Below are 21,226 nucleotides of genomic sequence, written 5' to 3'. Positions count from 1 at the left end.
AAGGTGCTTTTTCCTCAGTGATTGAGCCTTAACTCCCAACCCGTATCTGGGGGGCAAAAATGGTCAGACTCAGTCCTGCAGAATAGAAAGCAGCATTTGCAGCTAGGGTTGAAGAGGGTAGTGAGTGAAAGCCGACAGCCAAATCGTCCCTCCCCCGACGGCCTTTTCCATGTAGCCACCTGTGAGCCTGGAAGAAGTTCAGTTCCTGGGAACATCTCGTCCCTTTCCTGCAGAAGCCAGATCCATAGCTTTCCGCCCCGAAGTCTATGTTCTTTCCTCTTCTCTGCACAGCCAGTGACACCAAGATCCAGCGCATGGAAGAAGTGCATTTGTTCAACGAAGCCTCAGATGCTGGTACCGGAGGAAGGAGGTGGGTCTTTCCCAGGGCTGGAGGAGTAGGAGAAACATGAGTGGGTCCATGGTGCCGCTAGGCCCCCACGAGGAGGAACTCTGGCCAGTCTTTCGCTATGCTCACTGTGTGGTCTGGGCTGTGACGACTCTCCAAGCCTCCATCTCCTTATCTGCAAATTTCAGATTTATGATGCCCACTTCATAGCCGTGTTACGGGCACTGAATGAAATTACACACAGAAAACTCTTAACCAGTGTCAGCTCACAGTGCTTAAGAAACACTGACTGCTATTGTCATTGTTACTGTTAGGAGTGTGTTGAACCCTCCATGTTCTTCCATGGCCTGACTTGCAAGAGGATCCAGGTCAGTTGGGGTGGACCCAGGCATACCCGGACTGTCTCCCAACCCTCCACCTCCAGCACCTCCACCAGGGAGTGCTGGAGGAGGTGGAGCCAGGCTCCCCGGGTCAGTGCCCTGGGTGCTGAGTGTGTGGCAGACAGGAGGGGGCAGAGGATTAACATGAAAGCAGAAAATGGGGTTAGGAGGCTTCAGGATAATGTGCCCACCCACCCCTGTCCATGACAACAGCTTCTTTCACTCTGCGGCTTCTGGAAGCCAGAGTTTGGGAGGCTTGGTTGCCCCTTGGTGCCAGTGAAGAGCTGGGAAGAAGCTTGGTGGGCTTTGAATGTGGGACTACTCAGTTGGCCTGGAAGAGGGACCCCGCTGCCTTTACATGCACTTTCTGGTCTAATCCTCATGGCACCTGTGAGACCAGTGATGGCACAGAGAGATGAGAAGCTGGAATTCAAGCCTAGGTGGTCACTCCTGAAACTGTATGATCCTTCCCCTCTAACAGTCTCACCCAGGAGCGCAGTGCCACCTTGAACCCAAGAGATCAATGATCTGCCTCTTCCCTTGGGAATTTCCAGACTTACACTCTGCCTTTGATGAGAAACCCAAAGAGTAATTTAAGGAGACCTGGTCCTCCTCTCTGGCCTCATCCCTTCGTAGCACATGGGCTTAATTGCCCATCTAAGGGATGTGGGGTCCTAGATCCCCAACCAGCGATGGAACCCATGTCCCCTGCATTGGAACACAGATTCTTAACCACTGGACCACCAGGGAAGTCCCAGGACTGGGCATTTTTAAAGTACTTAAGGCCTGTCATGCACTATTTTAATTTCCCTTGTTCACCTCTCTGCGAATCTAAGCCAGTGCTATCTGCTTGAGTGGAGAAAGAGCTCTATCAGTCCCAACTATGTGAAGGAGATGGACCAGGATACTTCTCAAAATCACCTCTCAAGGCCTAGCGGATCTTTGATGACCATGTAGGGAGAAGCTCATTTTCTACCTCATTCCAGAAACCAGATCAAGGCCCCTTCAGCTTTGCTTTTCAGGACAGTGACCCCTCGTCCACCTGCCCCATCCTACCCAGCCCCCCACAGCCTCATTCCAGCTCCAGGAGTCTCTCCTGAGTTGCAGTGACAAGACCTCCCCTCTCCCACCCCATGTCAATCATTCAGGGTCCCAACAGGAAACAGAGAGCCCCAAGAACCCTGGATATTTTTACAAATGTGTGGGTACAAGGGAACCCCATGGGGATGGTGCAATAACCTGGAACTAGTAGCAATAGAGCTGTTATAGACTCTACCCAAGGGAAGGAGGAGTATCTGCTATCAGAGCCCCAGGGAACCCAGGAGGACTCAAGTAACCACAGAACACCACCAGACAGGATGACCTCACAAAGAGGGCCCCAGTCTCCCCTCATTCTCCACCCTCTCCCCTACTCCTCCATCTCCCTCCCAGCTCTCCATCACCAAACCCACCTTGAAGCCAGAGGGAGCCTGATGTGAGGTCTGTAATCGTCATGCAGCAGCGGGGAGAAGGGGAGAGAGCTGATTGGGAGGGCCAGAGTAATACACCCAGCGCAGGGTCCTACTCCCTATTTGAGCTTCTGTTTGGCTTGAGGGGGAGGGCAAGAGAAAACTTTTCTTTTTTGCTCCTCCATCCATCCTCAGATATCCAGCTCTTTATTGTTCTCTTTGAATAACAGGCCCAAACCTTCCAAGAGTCCTCTTTAGCATACATTCTTATCAGGGGTACCATCATCCCCAAGAAGACAAAACTTGGTTCTTGGAAGATGAAAAAAATCCTAGATATTGTACATGTTAATATATCCAATGAAATACTACTCAGCCATAAAAAGGAACAAAATAATGAAATTTAAAGAGACCTGAATGGACCTAGAGACTGACATACAGAATTAAGCAAGTCAGAAAGAGAAAGATGGATATCATATACTATTGCTTATGTGTAGAATCTAGAAAAATGGTACAGATGAACTTATTTGCAAAGCCGAAATAGAGTCACAGATGTAGAAAACAAACTTGGGTTACCAAGGTGGGGAAGGGGAGTGGGATGAACTGGGAGACTGGGATTGACATATATACACTACTGTATAAAAAGTAGATAACTAATGAGAACCTACTGCATAGTACAGGGGACTCTACCAACTGTGGTGACCTAATTGGGAAGGAAATCTGAAAAAGAGTGGATTTACGTATAAGCATAACTGATTCATTTTGCTGTGCAGCAGAAACTAACACAACATTGTAATGCAATTACACCCCAATTTTTTAAAAAAGTGAAAAAAAAATGTGTTATACTTCAGGTCAGTCACTCAATCATGTCCGACTCTTTGCAACCCCATGGACTGCAGCACGCCAGGCCTCCCTGTCCATCACCAACTCCCGCAGTTTACTCAGACTCGTGTCCATTGAGTCGGTGATGCCATCCAACCATCTCATTCTCTGTCGTCCCCTTCTCCTCCCGCCTTCAATCTTTCCCAGTATCAGGGTCTTTTCAAATGAGTCAGTTCTTCACATCAGGTGGCATTTCAGCTTCAGCATCAGTCCTTCCAACGAATATTCAGGACTGATTGCCTTTAGGATGGACTGGCTGGATCTCCTCGCAGTCCAAGACTCTCAAGAGTCTCCTCCAACACCACATTTAGCCAACAACAACAACAAAATCTGAGATATCACAATAGTTTGTGGCCCGCTAAAGGGCCACAGTACACAAACAGGTATGAGATATGACTGTGCTGTTAAAATTCCATGGGGTGGTAGCATTTAGCAAAAAGTACCCACAAGAGTATTGCTGGGGGGAGATACCTGGGGGTGCAATAATGAAACATAGGTCAAGAAGCACGGAATTAGAGTTGACCCAAAACCCTTACTTAGACTGTCACTGAAAGCTTTGAATCTGTCACCCTCAAAAGTACACTTTATATTCTTTTCTCTAAACTGCAATATATGTTTATGTGTACTCTCTGTGCCATTCCTAATAAAAACAAAGTGCAATTTGAGTTATTTTTCACTTAACATTTTATTCAAGGTATGCTTGCCCATGATGAACATCTTGGACCATGCAGAGTCTCCTGATCTGCGCACAGCTTACAGCCTTTAGCTGATATTTGCCTACACAGGAGAGCTCAGGTCTCAGGCAAGACAGGGGATTTCAATGCATACTCACTCTTCTCTCAAGGGATCAGGCCACAAAATATTTCTTGAATGCTAGTCACTGTAATGAATATTAAAATATCAAACATACCCCCTACCTTTTAGGAGCACACATTGTCACTAGAGATGTCACAAAGATGGACAAATTCAACGAGACAATATATGAGCTGGGACTCTAGAGCAAAGAGACCAGTTTCCACATGTGGCTTGTGAAAGCAAAGGGCTTGATGGTCACATGTCATACTACCAAGGGCAAGTTAACCTGGTCCCCCAGGAGCATCAGTTCCCTACCAAGAGCCCCACCGGTAACACTTTCCCACCCAGAGAAAACCTTATCCTTACTCTGTGTCTCTTATCTGTAAGTCAGTTCCTTTCTGGCACCAGACATTCCCCCCAGTTCCATGGCGACTCAATAGGCTTTGGTGTGGAGCCTGTCAGAGGCTTCTTGAAAGTGTAAATAGAGTGTGTCTACTGTTTCCCCCCTTATCCATACACTTCTTTGGCCCTTCAAAGAGCTCTAGTAGATTAGAGAGGCCCCATGTCTCCTTACCAAAGACAGGCTGCCTTTCCACAGGAGGTGGAGTTTCTCAAGTGCTCCATAATCCAGCCCTGAGAGGTTCTGCTGACTGGCCTGGCATGGAAACAAAACTTGTGGGCTGTTTCCCAGAAGCCCTTCTGGTGCCCTTCAGGTCTTCAGCACAGAGGTCAGTCTCAAGAAAGGTCTCTCATTTTGCCCCATCCTTCCATAAAATTAACTTTCTTATCCATATGAGGAAAGATACTGCTGCTAAAAATAACAATAATAATAAAATACATAGTATGGGGACTTCCCTGGTTGTCTAGTGGTTAAGACTCTGCACTTCTAATGCAGAGGCGCAGGTTTGATCCCTGATCCAGGAAATAAGATCCCACATGTCGGGCAGTGCAGCCAAAAATTTTAAAAAATAGAATGAAAAAAAAAAAAAAAAAGCACAGTATGCTTTGCTTCCCATTGCTTGGAGGTTTAAGGCACTGTTATTCATCTGAACTTGTGCTGGAGATGGTCGTGAGGTTATCTGTATCACATTTCATTTTATGACATATCACCTTGTTTACACCACCCCGTTCAGTTGTTTATAGGATATAGGTTACCTTTAAATGCTCTGGTTTTGTTTAGTCATTTTTTTTTCTCCCGACAATAAAAAATTTTAAAAGCAGCCATTGTTCTAAGAAATGACTATTGTACTTGGGGCACCAAGATGCTTTAATGGGGAAAGACAGCTTGTCTTGTATCTTGGCCTCCCGTATCTTTTTGAACCAGGCTTTGATGCTCTGCGGAGTTTTCTGACTCCATCATTGAACTATGCAGTACTCTGCAGTTCTTAAGAGCAAATGAGTTTCTTCTTTAAACATAGGCCTCTGCTTAGCACATTTAGTACTATTTGACTTGGGTCTCTAGATAGTGCTATTCCTGGAATGGACTTCACATGCTGAATTTTTCTGTTTTAATTACCCACACTCCTATCACATATGCTGAAGTGACCTTTTTTTTTTTTCCTATAGCTTCTCCAACAATTTGCTGAGATGCAGAGATTTATAGAGAATCCTTCTGGGTTAGGAATTTACAGGTTAACTCTTTCATGTACAAGTTCATACTATTTCTGAAAATATATTCCCAGCAAACAATTCAAAATAGGGAAAGGTTTAAATGCGCACAAATGTTCCTTGCAACATTATTTAGAATAAGAAAAAGTGAGGGTTGGTTATATGGCAATATGATAAAACATGTAAATTATAGTGTTAAATGAAAAAAGGAAGATGTAAACCTAGGCCTGTGTTGCGCTTAGTTGCTCAGTCATGTCTGACTCTTTGCATCCCCAGGGTCTGTACCCTACCAGGCTCCTCTGTCCATTGCATTCTCCCGGCAAGAATCCTGGAGTGGGTTGCCACTCCCTTCTCCGGGGGATCTTCCCAACCCAGGGATCGAATCCAGGTCTCCTGCATTGCAGGTGGATTCTTTACCATCTGAGCCACCAAAGAAGTCCAAAAATACTGGAGCAGGTAGCCTAACCCTTCTCCAGGGGATCTTCCCAACCCAGGAATCAAACTAGGGTCTCTGCATTGCAGACAGATTCTTTACCAGCTGAGCTACCAGGGAAGCCCCAAACCTAGGCATATAACTATGTAAAAATGCACATGAGGTGATTTCCCCAGTGGTTCAGTGGTTAAGAATCTGCCTTGCAGTGCAGAGGACTCGGGTTCTATCCCCCATTGGCGAGCTAAGATCCCCCATATCATGGAGCAACTAAGCCCATACGCCTCAATTAGAGAGTCCACACGCTGCAACTAGGACCCAAAATAAATAATAAATTAATTAAAATAAGTTAATAAATAAGTGTAAAATGCATGTGAAAAAAGACTGGAAGGAACACATACAACTATCGTGAATAGTTGTGAATATACCCAATTTTGCCAAGATGACAGACTAGCTCTTTTAAAGTTTTCTAAACTCTTTTTTATTTTGTCATCTTGCTCGATTAATTTTAAAAAATGATTTCAAGTAGCTCACTGCTTCAGTGGATTGATGGAGTAGCTCAATCTTTTTACCTGAAGTGGGACAAAAATCTAGCTCCCATTTTGTTACATAACCTTCATTTAAATTAGACTTTTGAAAAGTCAGCTCCACTAGCGCTGCTTCATGAAAGGTGTTTGATGGCTTAATATAGGAGTTGATATCACGAATGAATGTAAGTCTAGCAGGCAAGCAAGTCTGGAGGCTGATGCCATCTGGGGACTTTGGGCCTGAGTGCATAGGTATTTCAAGGAAATGGGGATTTTTTCCGTGATTCCCCAGATTTGTGCATTTGGGCTACTAATCCAAATTTGAAAATAAAGTAGAAGCATTTGTGGGCCAAACAGAACATATCTACAAGCTGGATTCAGCCAGCTGGCAGCCAGTTTGAGACCCCTAGCGTGAAACCCGTTTCTGAAGTTACAGCCTGATCTCTGAGCACTCAGCCACCAAAGCCCACCTCCCATCGTGCTCTTCCGTTGACTCTTCCTCAGTGAGTCGTGCGTCACTTCTGGCTGTTTGATGAGGCTGATGGAAGATGTTAGTCCCCAAAGTATAAAAGGCTTGTGAGTCTATCCCTAGTTGGAAGCATTTCTCCTACCAGAATGTGAAAGCTGGCAACATCTTTAATATTAATTTGTATTGCCGTCTGTCGCTTACATTTAGTGTGACTGTGAGGAATGGATTTGAAGCTGTTCGAATATGACTGGTTTCATCCTTGACCCCTTCAGTGTTGTCAGATGTACCAGCCAGGTTCGGGCTGTGTTTCCAGCTTGTTGTCAATCAGATTTGAGCAGTCAATGTGTTAATCCCTGTTTTCTTCCAATATCACTGCCCTGACACCAGTTGTTGGTTTCAGAGAGCTGCCCTCAAGATGTAGCCCCCTCTTCTGCTGTTTCTTCACTCTGTCTCCCTCTCTCTCTCACCCTGGATGCTCCTTTGGCACCGTGACCAAACACAGAGGGGTCATTCCTGCTTTTATGCTAGCATCTGCCTCTGCTGTCTTAGGAAGGGGCCCAGGCAGAACTTCCCTGGTGGCCCAGTGGTAAAGACTCCATGCTGCCAAAGCAAGGGTTGTGGGTTCAATCCCTGGTTAGGGAAATAAGATCCCACACACAGTGCAGTCAGAAGATTAAAAAATAATAATGAGGAATGGGCCCAGGCAACCTTCACTTCTAGAAAATGACCCTTTTCCCTGCAGTGACCCCACTGGCTTTGCCACAAAGATCGTCTCACTATTCTCTGGAATATTTGAACCTGGACTTGCAACAAAGGGCAGCTGATGCTCCAGGACTGACCATCATTCCCAGTCATGCTACACCACGGACTATCTGGCTCCACAAGGTCAGTGTGATGTCCTGAGGCCCTGGGGCCACGGCAAATGACACCTGAAAGATCTAGGAGTTGGTACATTGATCAATCAATTAACCACTCATCAATATACAAATGAGCTGAGACTCCCCAAGTAGCCAGCCAGCTCGGCTTTGACATACAGCCCGGCTCCCTCCTTCACCATCCGGGACCTATTGTGGTTACAAACGCCTCCTATTAGTTCTTGGTTTATTTGGGAACTGCAGATGCTGCCAGACGTTTACTTTTAACGTGAGGAGAATTACACTGCCCTTGTGGTTGAAGAAAGGGGGAGCTGGGGGTGCGGGGGGAGTGGGCAAGCCCCTCCGCAGCCCAGTCGCTGAGGGCTCCTTCCCTCTCCCCTCCAGATGTGGCCCAGCCCCCACCCCATTTCGCCAAGTCAGCAGACCCAGACTATTCCAAGCATGGAGGACCCTGCAGGCTCCAAAGCACAAGCAGAGCCACACGTGGCCCAGCATGTGGGGCACATGTGTGTAATTCTGAGGTCACGCCTGGGCTCCACCAGCCCTCACAGTGCTCTCCTCGCCGCAGAGTCCCCTTCTCACCTTGGTCTTTGAAGCAGCCCCTTCCTCGTCTAGACCAAAAGGCAGACTTCCCTATGGAATGATTTGGACCATCTGTAAATGATGCTTTGGGAAGTTACGGCCGAGGTAGAACACCAAGACTACCCTGAGAACCCCAGAAAGCCTGATCCATTTTGCAGCTACAACCCTGTTGCCTGCTCCCATCACCACATGTAGAGCCCAGTAGGACTGTGGGATCTCAAGTTCCTAAGGGAAGCTGAGGCTGATGACAGAGGCCAAAAGCATCAGTATCTTCCCACCAGGGTCCAAAATCTCCCAGAGACACAGCAAGCAATTACCTGCAATCCCTGCCCCTTGAAGGAAAGGTCCTGATCCTACATCACTTTGCCACCTTCATCTCCACTGCTGGACAAGGAGGGAAAGCCTTTTCATTGTTCCAATTTATTCTCCTTCTCCCTTCTGCTTTCTTGGGCTCTAACAACCTAAAAGCTAAAAATATAATCATTTTCTCTTTTCTTCCTGGTATACCCAGAAAGCAGGATGAAATGACAGAAACTCACAACCAGCCTGTACTTCCAAACAGAAGCGGACCTGGGAGGAGGGAGGAGTAAGCGGCAGCACTCAGACCATCCCAGACAGGCTGCAGTAGCCTTGCAGAGAAGAGGCCCATGGATAGAGTTGCACATATTTTTTTTGAGAACTTATGATGTGATGTCAGACTAGGCAGAGCATGACTAAGGAGACCTACTTACTGGATTTTCTTAGAATTCCTAGGAACTATACCCCTCCCATGTCTGAGCCATTCATCCCAAACTCAGCAATGACTGAGAGCTAGTAGGCAAAGGAAAGAACTGCCCTGATAACTTTCTCTAGACCTCATGTTTCCAAGGCTAAATGGGAGGCAGAAATCACAAAGTGTTAGCTCAGTGTGAAATGTGAACTTACCCGGTTCTTACCTGTATCCAGCCCTCTCCACTCTCACCCTTCACCAGCTCCATCCTCTGCAAAAGCCCGCAGTATATAATTATTCAGCTGGAAAATGAATCCACTTTCAATCCAGTGCTCATCTTTCTTTTCCCTCACCCATAGCCACTCCTGCACAGGACTAAGGCCAAGATGAAGGCGGCCTCCTCCAGAAAGTCCCTCTGTCTTTTTCCTCATGTATTCCTGCCACTCCCACCCCCAGGGCCTGCTTTCCTTTCCTTTCCTTCTTGTTTTCATAGAGTCTCTGACCCTTCTGAGAAGGTAGAGTCATCAATGAACTGTACACATATATTCCACTCTCCAGCTTTGTTGAACAACATTACCACCATGTAACTCTCCCTGGAAACTTTAGGAAGCCCAAGGGAGGAGACACAGGGAATGAAGGACCTGAGAACACATGGGGAGGGGTAGGGATGCGTGACTCTGGTGGCTCACTCCTGAAAGTGGCCATGAATAAGGTTATTTCAAGGTTCTCAAAAAGGACCAGGAAGTACCCAAAGGCTTGACTGAGACTATGGCCTTAACCTCAACCCATTCTCTGTGGGTAGAGGTCATGGGAGACCAGGGAGAGGTCCCAGACCAGGAAGAGGTCATTGGAGACAAGAGAAGATGTAGCTGGGACCTTTGGATAGAGTTCCTGGGTCACCAAGGAGTCACTGTGGTCTAGTGGATATGAACTTGAGCTCTGAAGTCAAGCACCCTGGTTCTGAATCCTAGCTCCATAAATGATGCCCTGTGGGACCTCTATAAGGATTCATTATATCACTTAGTGCTGGTTTCTTCATCTGTGAAAAGGGGCTAAAATAGTACTTACCTTCTAGGGTAGTTGTGAGGTATACACACCGACAGTGATGTTGGTGAGTCACTGAGTTTATCACTTCATGTACTATTATTATTACTGTCTTTTACTCTGGGTTCCAGACCTGACTCACACCAAGAGGTCCTAAGGAAAGCTGACCAACTCTCTGTGGGTCAGAGTGGCAGGGTCCAGCCTCCCCCAGCCCTGTATTCACTCAGATGTGGCTCTGTACACGGCAGGTGAGGCAGGCTGGGAGGGCCAGGACCAGACGGGACCACCCAGCGGGCTGGGGAAGGTGCTGGCAGGATGGCCTCAGCTGCAGCTGCTGGGAAGCCGTCCAGGGTGACAGGCAGAACGCAGTGCACAGTGGTGTGGGAACAGACAGCAGGTGGCAGCTCGGCAGCAGTCAGCCGTGGGTGAGATGAGCGGAGGACCTTCTAGCATTTGCGAAGAGGGGGTCCTGACCAGCAGGTGGGCCACAGCAACGAGCAGCTCCAGAGGGGGGCTCTGAAAGCCAAGCAGGTGGGCAGCCTCAGGAAAGTCTTGTCAACAGATTCCAGCACCCACCAGGTTAGATGTGATGGGGAGAGGCCAAAGAGAACAAAGTAGCCAAATTGAAGCTGTTGGCCTAGGACACAAGGAGGAGTGGCATTCCTGGAGCTCAGCCTCAAACCCAGCCCGGAGGATGGGAGAAGACCTGCACAGGCTTCTGAGAGTGGGGCAGGGCTGATGAGCGCCAGCCTGATCCTGATCCCCGGCCGGAGCCGGGCAAATAACCAGGGCAATAGGCTCAGGCCTGACACGGAGATGTCCCCACTATGTGGGTGCAAGAGAGGGAAGCTAGAGGTCATTGAGGGCTAACTGTGAACTCTCTCTCTCACACACACATACACACATATTCTCTCTCTCTCTAGCTACTACTCCAGTATTCCTGCTTCTTGCCTTTTCGCCTATTTTTTTCTCCCCCAGATCCTCCTTGCTGATAAAGAACCAAAGAACCAAAATAGGTAGGGTCAACTTTTTTTTTAATGAAAAGTCCAGTCCCTCAGGACCTAACAGCTCCCCCGACAGTCACCTGGCAAGTGACTTGTCGCCAGGCTCTGCTCTGGACCGCAATGGAAGGAACGTGAGCCGCAGTGAGCAGGGAGCTGAACCCAATTAAGGAAGGACAGTGAGGCTTCCCATAGCTCCTGACTCCGGTCCGGCTCTTGCTTGTCTCTTTTTTAGGATCAGCTAAAAACTCCATAAATTCTGCTCCAGACTCATGTCTTGCCAATGACCCTGAAGACTTTTTCTGGGAGGGTAAGTAACCTTGGGAGCCAGGTGCAAGGTTCATCTCTGCTAAGACCCACATCCTGACAGACATGAAAACTTAACCCACACTCATCTATATAGGCCGTTAAGCCTCACACTTGAGTGTCTATATTAACCCCTAAGCTTCATGTACACACACACATGTATACTGTTTCTCAACCCACATGCCTTTTCTTAATCACTGGCCTCCAGTGTGTAAGGGCACAAGCAACAAGAGTGGGCCCCACATCAGGGAAGGATGCAAAGGACAATCACTAGACCCCCATGCCCCAGCCTCTGGGTACATCAGCCACACTGTCCTTTCACCTGCCCTGGCTGGGCCCCCTCTTCCTGCTCAGCAAGTGATCTGAGATCTAGTGATCTGGACTTGATGGGAGCAGACCAACTGCCTGCTCACTTTGCCCCCAGCTGTAGAGTATGGTTACTGGTGTGCATGACATTCAGAGGCACTGAGAGCTGAGCTCTGCAGACACCATCTGGAGCTAGGGTCACGGGACCCTTCCCACCTCTAGGGCTTCCTGAATTCATAACAGGCAGATGACCAGTGATGTCAGTCAGAGGAAATTCGATAGAGACAAGAGGCTACACAGGTGATGGAAGAGGTAAGAAGCCACATAGGCATGCTAAGCCAATCCAGATGTAAGCAACAGCAGGGAGCCATTTCTGCCCCAGGGCTGGAGAAAGACAGGAAAGAGAGAAAGTGAGGTCACCAGGGTCTGAAGCCAGGGCTGTCCAGTGGGAATCGCAACCACAGAGAGACGGGTTGTCTGATGTGAGCTGGAGCCATAAAGAGATCCAGCTTCTGCTAAAGACACTTTAGGAAGCAGAGAGAAAGAGATACCCCAAGTTCCCTGTACCTTCCACCTTCTAACCTGCTGCCAGGCCCCCCACTGGATGAATTTACCTGAAAGCCGAGGGCAAAGAGCCTGAGCCCTACAGTCCATACAAAGCAGCCCCCCAAGGTCAAGGGACCAGACTGAGAACAAACAGGCTATGGACCAGGACAGGAATGATAACCCACCAGGCCTTGGATGGGCCAGTGGCGAGAGTTTTAGAGAAATTCTAGAGCCACCTCCCCAGGAAGCAGCATCCTTCTCAGTCCTCTTGCTTCCCAAAGATGGAAATGGATTAACTGCCTAGATACCCTGTCAGTGTGCAACAGTCAGAAGGTAATTCTGCACATTCATCATAGCGGGAGAGACCCCTGAAGAAAACTGAACACGTTTGTTTATTTTTCCAATTTTTAAAAAAGATTGATTTGTTTTCTTGTGGCTGTGCTGTGTCTTCTTCGCTGTTTGTGCTTTCCCTAGTTGAGGGAAGCAGGGGCTGCTCTCTAGCTGGTGTGTGGGCTTCTCACCACAGTGGTTTCTCTTATCGACAAGCATGGGTTCTAGGCAGACAGCTTCAGGAGTTGTGGCACACAGGCTTAGCTGTCCCATGGCATGTGGGATCTTCTGGGACCAGGGACTGAACCAGTGTCCCCTGCACTGGCAGGTGGATTCTTTACCACTGAGCCACCAGGGAAGCTCCTTGAACACTACTGCTTCAGTCACGCCTGACTCTCTGCAAGCCCATGGACTGTAGCCAGCCAGATTCCTCTGTCCATGGGATTTCCCAGGCAAGGATCCTGGAGTGGGTTGCCATGTCCTCCTCCACAGGATCTTCCTGACCCAGGAATCATACCAACATCTCTTATGTTGCCTGCATTGGCAGGCAGATTCTTTACCACTAGCACCACCTGAGAAGCCCACCCCCAAAAAAGGGTGGCCCTCTCAAAGTCTATCTGGCTTTGTGCCCTAGTTAGGGGCTGGGCTGGGTCCAGGGTCCTTTGGGTCATTTCCTACACAGAAAAGGGCATGGCCTGTGTCTTGGGGCATGGTGAGGGATCCAACTGGGGGCTAGGAAGGAGGCACTGCCCAGGGTACCAGGGCACTCAGCACTCCTTAGAGGAGCTCCCGAGAGCTCCCTCCTCCCGTCCCTCTTCCCCTCCTTCAGAACACCCCAGACCACTTTGGCCCAGCTTCCTTCAGGCCTCTTCTGGTGAATCACTAAGATCTTCCGCCTGAGCTGGGCATTAAATGCCTTTACATTCCCCTCTACATCCCGCTCTGGGTCCCACCCCCTCCCCAGAGCACGATACAGAAGCCTCTCCCTAGAATCCTTCCACAAAGTCTTCAACCCAGGGGTCCTGGGAATAAGGCTGAGGGACGTGGTAGAGTGGGGAGAGGAGAAGAAATTTCTCAGATTCTCAGACGCTTTTCTGGTCCCAGAGAAGGAAGATTTTGCCCAGCATGGGTTTTGAGCCTGAATATGAGTCCAAGACAACATGCAAAATGTGAGGCTCTTCCCCACCCCACCTGGAACTCCTCTGGCGACCAGAGCCTAACTTCTTTTTACTTTTACTTTATTTTTTAATTGAAAGATAATTGCTTTACAGAATTTTGTTGTTTTCTGTCAAACCTCAACATGAATCAGCCATAGGTATACATATATCCCCTCCCTCTTGATCCTCCCTCCCAGCTCCCTCCCATCCCACCCCTCTAGGTTGACACAGAGCCCCTGTTTGAGTTTCCAGAGGCATACAGCAAATTCCCGTTCGCTATCTATTTTTCACATGGTAATGTAAGTTTCCATGTTACTCTCTCCATACATCTCACCCTCTCCTCCCCTCTCCCCGTGTCCATAAGTCTGTTCTCTATGTCTGTTTCTCCACTGCTGCCCTGCAATGGAGAAATTCTCAGTACCATCTTTCTAGATTCTGTATATATGCCTTAGTATATGATATTTATCTTTCTCTTTCTGACTTAGTTCACTCGGTATAATAGGCAGAGCCTAACTTCTGCTCAGACATTGTCACCGGCTAGTTCCAGTGCATCTGTGTCTCTCGGGTCCTCAGATGGTCTGCAAGTTCTCCATAGGCAGAAGGTCCAACTTCAGAGCACAGAGTCTGGCCAAGGTCCCACCCCTCACCACGCTGCTCATATCATTCACAATGGGTCCCGCTGGGGACCAGATACCTGATTGGAAAAGCTTCGGTGCAAAATGAAAATATGGCACTCCTTGTTAAAAACTTGAATAATTTTTAAAAAATTATTAAAATTGTCAAGATGAGGACAGCAGAGCACTGAGCCAGGTACAGAGCCCTTCTAAACGTGGGGCCCGGTACCACAGCCCTGGTCACACACCCATAGAGCCTGCTCTGGCCCACGTGGTGTGAGTGGTAGCTTGCCTCCAGAGATGCTGCTTTCAATTCCTCACCTCCCTCTGCCTGCACCCCACCCCCACTTCATGGGACAAAGTCCTTTCCCTTGAATGTACTTGACCAACAGAATGCAATGGAAATGGCATCCTTGTACCTCCACGACTAGGTCATAAGAACCCTTTGAGCTCTTCCTGACGCTCTTGGACACTTGCTCTTTAGGTACTCAGAACCTAGCCGTCATGCTGTGAGAAATCCAAGTCACATGGAGAAACCATGTGTGAGTCAACAGCCCCCAGCTACACTACAAGCAGTCAGCCAGGGTCAACCCCAGTCATGTGAGTGAACCAGCCTCCATATGACCACAGTCACTGAGACAGCGGACGGAAAGCACAAGGGAAACTTGCAGCAAGAACCATCCAACTGAGCCTGGTCAATCCACAGAACTGTGAAAAACAGTCATAAATTGTTGCTTTGAACTGCTCAGTTTGGGGGATTCCCTGATAGTCTAGTGGTTAGGACTCAAGTGCTTTTGCTGCTGGTGCTTGGGTGCAATCCCTGGTAGGGGAACTAAGATCTCACAAGCTGCAGAGTGCAGCCAAAAAAAATAAAAACCTGCTAAGCTGTGGTGCTAGAATAGATAACTGAGATGTGCTCCAAGCAGTGGCGGGCATTCACTTGGAAAGCAATGTGAGCGGCCCGTGTTGCTTGTCACATCAGTGCTAGCCAGCACACAGTAGGGGCTCAAGAAAGGCCAACCACCATTCACTGACCAGAGCAGTGTGTTGGCACCAGACATGTGCCCCCCACCTCTGACTCAAGTCAAGCCCTCCCCCTGGTGGCTGTCCTTTGTGATGAACTGTTTGCCATCTGGTTTCAACCTGACATCTCACTGGCTGATGGGGATGAAGATACCGCTGTCTCCAGAGACTTACGACCACTTCCCCCCAGCCTGTCTCGACCCTTCCTATCTCAGGAAATGAAAAGCGATTTTTCCCCCCAGAGTCTGTTTACCCCTAGCAACATAACAGGGTTTCCAAAAGCAGTCTCACAGCCAGTTCCAATATCTGTCTTCACTGCAATAATAGTGCAGATGCCTCACCTGCCCCCTGGATTCCTTTTTCTGCTCTTGTGTTTGTTCATTTGTTTCTCCGGATCTTTAAACATCTGATTAAATTTCATGCTTCAGATGAAAAGTTCTGAAGATGGAAGATTATCCGACTTTGTAACTTTCATCAGCCCTCCTCTCTGCTCAGCGGCTTTTTACAACATTTACTCTCTTCCTCCTCACCCCCGGCCTCCCACAAGTCCTCTTTGCCCTGTGAATTCCTCTCCCAGTTGCTGATCACACTGTCCTCTCCCTTGAAGCCCCCAACACTGGCAGCAGGTAGAGGATGATATCAAGTAAGCACGCAGCCTGAGGCCAACAGAAGGTGTTGTCTGGCTGGGGGTGGGATTCCCTCTACATCAACTGAACACAGAGTTATCTCAGATCCAGGCTAACGTGACACTCCCTCCCTGTAACGCTCATGATCATACATGTCTCTGCTTTTTTAAAAAAAATAATAATAATTTTATTTACTTATGGTTCTGCTGGGTTTTTGTTGCTGCTTGGATTTTCTCTAGTTGCAACGAGTGGAACTCTGGTTGCGGTGCACGGGCTTCTCATTGCAGTGCAGAGCACAGGTTCTAGGGTGCGTTGCCTTCAGTAGCTGCAACACACGGGCTGCAGTAGTTGCAGCCCCAGGACTCAAGAGCACAGGCTCAGCAGTTGTGGCGCACCAGCTTAGCTGCCCCATGGCGTATGAGATCTTCCCAGTGTGGGTGTGTGTGCTAAGTCACTTCAATCGTGTCCAACTCTTTGGACCTTCCCTACAGATCTTATGGACCTTCCCAGACCAGGGGTCAAACCCATGTCTCCTTCATTGGCAGGCGGACTTTTTTTTACCACTGAGCCACCAGGGAAGTCCCCTCTCCCTGCTTTTTATAACACTAACTCTCCCAAATTTCACCCTTTCCTGAAATGGGCAGACAGTGCAGGCAAAACCGAGAAACCAGAGACTCAAGGCACTGAGGCTGGGATGCAAAACCACGGAGTGGTTCCCAAGCCCCAGGCTCCCACTGACTCCCATTGCCCGGGAAAACGCAGAGGAACCCAGGCAATCAATCCTTCGTCTGCATCTGGACTCTGATCCTCATTTTTGTTCTGTGAACGTAAATCACCACTTTAGAGATCTCAGTTGCCAACTAGGGCCTCTAGCAATTTTCACTTACTGCATTACTTGCAAGGAGTACACTTAGCTACAGGTGGCTGCTGGTCTCAAGACCAAAAATTCGAATGCGGCAGAAGACATTTCAGAGATGATAACCAATTTCTGTGCTCCCAGGAGCTCCTCCACGACCATCCCACCCCCACTCGTATCCAAGCAGCCAGTCTCCTCTATACTGTCTGCCTCAAGGGGAGGATGTGATAGGGAGGAAAAGGGAAAATACAAGCTTTGATGTCTGGGCAAGATTAAAATATTTAGGAGAAACATCTTGAGTGAGAACAGGGTTTCTCTCCACCCTTCCTCTACACTCCCCAAAGATAAACAGTAAAGATTCCTCTGCAGTAGTGAAGGGAGATGGAGAGGCGGGAAGGTGATGGGAACAGAGAGGCTGGTGGGTCCCTGACCTGTAAGGCCCAGACAGACAGGATGGAGAACATGTCAGTAAAGGGCCTCTGTGAGGGATACTGCTACGTCCAGAACTCTGCACCCAGGGACCAGCACCCAGAAACTCCGGGCTGCATTTCCCAATGTCCCCACCTCCAGTGGCTCATCTTTCCACATCAGCCAGCACGAGAGCCATACTCAGCTCTCTCCCCATCCAAGCTACTGCCCCCTAGTCCCACAGTGTCCCAGGACACCTGAAATCTCAAGAAAAGAAAGTGGGACCCTCAACTGCCCCTACCATCACCTGCCTTCACTACCCCACACACACCTATAGGGAAGCAGCTCAAAACCTCCCTCACCTCCCATGAGGATTAAACCCACACTGGCTGCAACACAGACTGAGCATGTTGAGAGCTAGCTGGGTGGCAGGCATCTAAGCAAGGCTGTTCCTGTCTAATCTTAGTGACAGAACTTTCTCCACCTGCCCTTAAAACCAAGACTCAGATCTAGCCTCCCACCAAGCTTTCCCTCACGGCACTGTTCATCTGCATGGCACAGTTAGTTATACATCTCTAACTTTTTCTTCTCTCCATGATTCCACTCTTGCATTGCAATATAACTATTTACAACCAGGTCTATCTCTGTTATTGGACTGGAATGTGTTGGGACCAGGGCCCAAGTCTTACTCATTTTTCCATGCCCTGTAATTGACATATCATCGGTGTCAAACAAATGTTTATATAGTTAACTTGAATTGCCCACCCAATTCCCTTTTTAAAGTCAAAAACAGGATTTGTTATTAAAACAGCTCCAGGGTAGACAGTCCTAAAGAGCAAGCAATTAAGGAAAACACAATATGGTAAATCATCAGATTTCACCTGTTCCTAACTGCTGCTTATTTCTTGCTAGAGCGGTTGTTCTGGGACTTTCCACCTTGATTCTTCTCACCTTCACCATTCTTCTCAGGCCCCGGTCCTATCCCTGAGCCCCTTATTCTGAACTCAGGCCAGGATCATCACCTCTTATCTTACTGAGAAGAAGAATGTCTGATATGGACTCCCTCAAAATCTCATCACCCTTCCTGAAATGACTGGCAAAAGGTGTGGGGGTAGTGGGAGCCCATACGTTGCCTGGAGAAGATTGACAAAATTGTATTGGAGTGCTGTTTGGTGAGAAATGTTAACTGTGCATAAACTTTGACCTAGTTGTTGAACTTCCAAAATTTTATTCTAAAGAAAGAATTAGATAAGTGCGCCAAGAAATCCATAAAGATGCTCTTTGCAGTGCTGCTTATAAAAAAGGAAATGCACCCTCCTAAAGTTGTTTGTGCGCCATCTTCCAACTTGCTATCTGGGATTCAGCTACTCTTCTTTGGATTTCTCTTTCTTCTCCCTTTGTCTATTATCTCAAAAGCCCACCCTAAAATTTTCTCCATGTCTCACATCCACTAATTTCTTCAGTCTAGCTCAGACCCTCCATGAACCACCTAGAGACTATCAAACTGGCCACCTTGAAGAAAGAGCATCTTTGCGAAGGGCATGCAAAACAGAGCACATGAAAGACCCTCCAGGGCAAAGAGCAGCTTACTGTCGGCTTTTCAACTCCTGGCCTCTGAGTCTCTCTGACTCTCACCCTGGCTACGCCACTCAGCATAGGCCTGAGCAAAATCCTTTTCTCCTGAGTCCATCTGAAATAGATTAGAATTTTTCAAAAGGGACTTTAGTTCTCTTTTTTAAAGGGAAGGGAGGTAAATTCTGATATATTAAGCATTTTAAAAATGAGTTTGTGTGTTTCCTATCTTAAAATAATAACCACCTGGCAGGATATCTCTTCCCTAGTAAAGCTCTCTGAACTCCGAAACCCTGGCTTCCTGTCCTTCGGTTCTGTGTGCAATCCCCACCACACAGCCCCCTTCTCTTTGCCTTTGGAATGAGTGTATCAACAACCTTGACCTGGGATGCATAATGGAAATCACACCTTTCTCTGTGATTGTTCCAAGTAGTACCATATTTTACTGCAAACCTTTATTTTTGAAAAAGTAATTCCTGAACAAGTTAAAAATATTTTTCAACAATGCCAAAATATTTACAGTGAAAAAACTTGCTTCCTCTCATCCCTAAGCCAGGCACCCAGCTCCTTTCCCCAGAGGCAGACACAGTCTTCCCCGGCCAGCGTATGTGGAGATGAACAGGCAGTATACAGCCTAAGCCCTGTTCTTCTCTGTGCCTTTTTCAATAATATACTTTAGAAATTGTTCCGTAACATACACACAGCTAGGCTTTATTCCTCTGATCAGCTTTACGGATATACGTAACCCATCCGCCAAGTCCCCTATGGATGGACTTTTGCTGTTGTAAACATGCTGCAGTAAATATCTCTCTGTGTTTCCTTTCGTATGTCTGTTTTAAAAGCTAGGAATGTCGTTTTTAGGTTAAAGCGAATGTGCATTTAACATTGTGATAGATATTGTCAAACTTCCAAAATAGTTGTTTCTATTTCTGTTTTTACCAACAATATGTCACAGTATTGGTCTCCTCCAACCATCCACCAAACTTTTAATCTTTGTCAATGTTATCATATAAAGAATGATGTTTCGGTGTGGGTTTCATATGGATTTCTTCCAGAACAGGTGACACAGAGCAAGTAGTGTAGCAGAGTGCTTGAGAGGAGAAACTCTGATCCTTGGTTGCTTGAGTGCCTTGGGTAATTTATTCAACCTCTCTCTGTTTCTGGTTCCTCATCAGTAAAATAAATATCATCATGATCATGCATTCCTCATAGCGTTATTGTGGAAATAAGAAGCATAAATAAAAGCAAAACTCATATAAGTGTTAACTGTCACAATTACGTTTTCCTGTGTTTAATGACCATTGTAATTTTTTCCCGTGAACTGTCTATTCATGTCCTTGGCCCATTTTTCCATTGCTTGTTGTCTTTTTCTTTCTAAAATGTAAAAGCTCTTTATATATTTTTAGGAAATAGACCCTCTGTCACTTGCATAGCAAACATTTCCCCAGTTTGTCCTTGTTTGTTGACTTTATTGATGGCATTTTTGCCAGGTCGAAAATTTTAAATTTTTATGTAGTTAAATATATCAACCTTTCCTTTTATGACTGTTGGGCTTTAAGCTATGCTCCAGAAACCTCACACTTCTTAAAGTATTCAATATGAATGAATAGAAACTAGAACTACTTCCTGCTTTTCCCTCCCTGCCCTTCCTCCCCTGACTGGCTTCCTCTCCTATGAATGAGTCAAGGTTATCGCCTAGTATAGATTTAGTGGGTTTTCCACATTCAGTTTCTCCCTGCTCCCATCTGAGGTCCTCGAAGAGTAGCTCCCATCAGGGCACTTCCCTGCTCTAGAGTGTTCAGTAACTACCCAGCACCAACTGAAGCAAGGATAAGCTTCTCACTAGAGGCATCTGTCTCAATGACATCAGCTTACTTCGCCAGCTAGTGGAACCCCTAAACGTCTCTTGTCCTCCCTAAAGGAGGATTCTTGACTTTTCAGTGCTGCCCTCAATAATCTATTCCTCCTCCCTGATTTCGATGCTACATCTACTTGTAAATTCTTCTGCCAATTTCTGCCTACGCAAATTCACCTCATCTTTCAAGACCCATCCCAAGCACCTCTTCTCCACAGTCTCAGCTGGTCCCCAACAGTCAGATGTGAACTCTTCTTCCCCTGCACACTCAAAGCACCTTGTTTGTTCTTTGTCTGAGATGTGCCTCTCAAGCTGCCTTAAACAAACCAAGAGTCCTAGGAAAAATGTGAACTATTCTCATTCATCTCTGCATCTGCCACAGTTCCTTAACCTTTAGATGAAATAAATTGTAGACACAAGTAATCAGATTGATGGGGGCAGGAGGGCAGATTATGAGGGAGTTACTGTTCTCTCCTGGGGAAACCAACGTGTCAAGACAGCTGGGCTGGAGGCTACAGGAGCTGCCTTCGCCAG

The 21,226-nt window shown here is 47.4% G+C and overlaps 1 non-coding gene across 1 annotated transcript; it reads left to right on the top strand.

Annotated features, from left to right (window-relative positions):
* The first annotated feature begins 4,700 nt into the window (after positions 1-4,700).
* Positions 4,701-4,773, top strand: TRNAR-UCU (transfer RNA arginine (anticodon UCU)). The gene has a single exon. It is a non-coding gene; the product is annotated as a tRNA-Arg (tRNA).
* The last annotated feature ends 16,453 nt before the right edge of the window (positions 4,774-21,226 follow it).

Source organism: Ovis aries, chromosome 3 (assembly GCF_016772045.2).
Source record: "Ovis aries strain OAR_USU_Benz2616 breed Rambouillet chromosome 3, ARS-UI_Ramb_v3.0, whole genome shotgun sequence".
NCBI lineage: Eukaryota > Metazoa > Chordata > Mammalia > Artiodactyla > Bovidae > Ovis > Ovis aries.
Note: the sequence above shows the minus strand (reverse complement) of the source record. Positions and strands in the feature narration are given on the sequence as shown.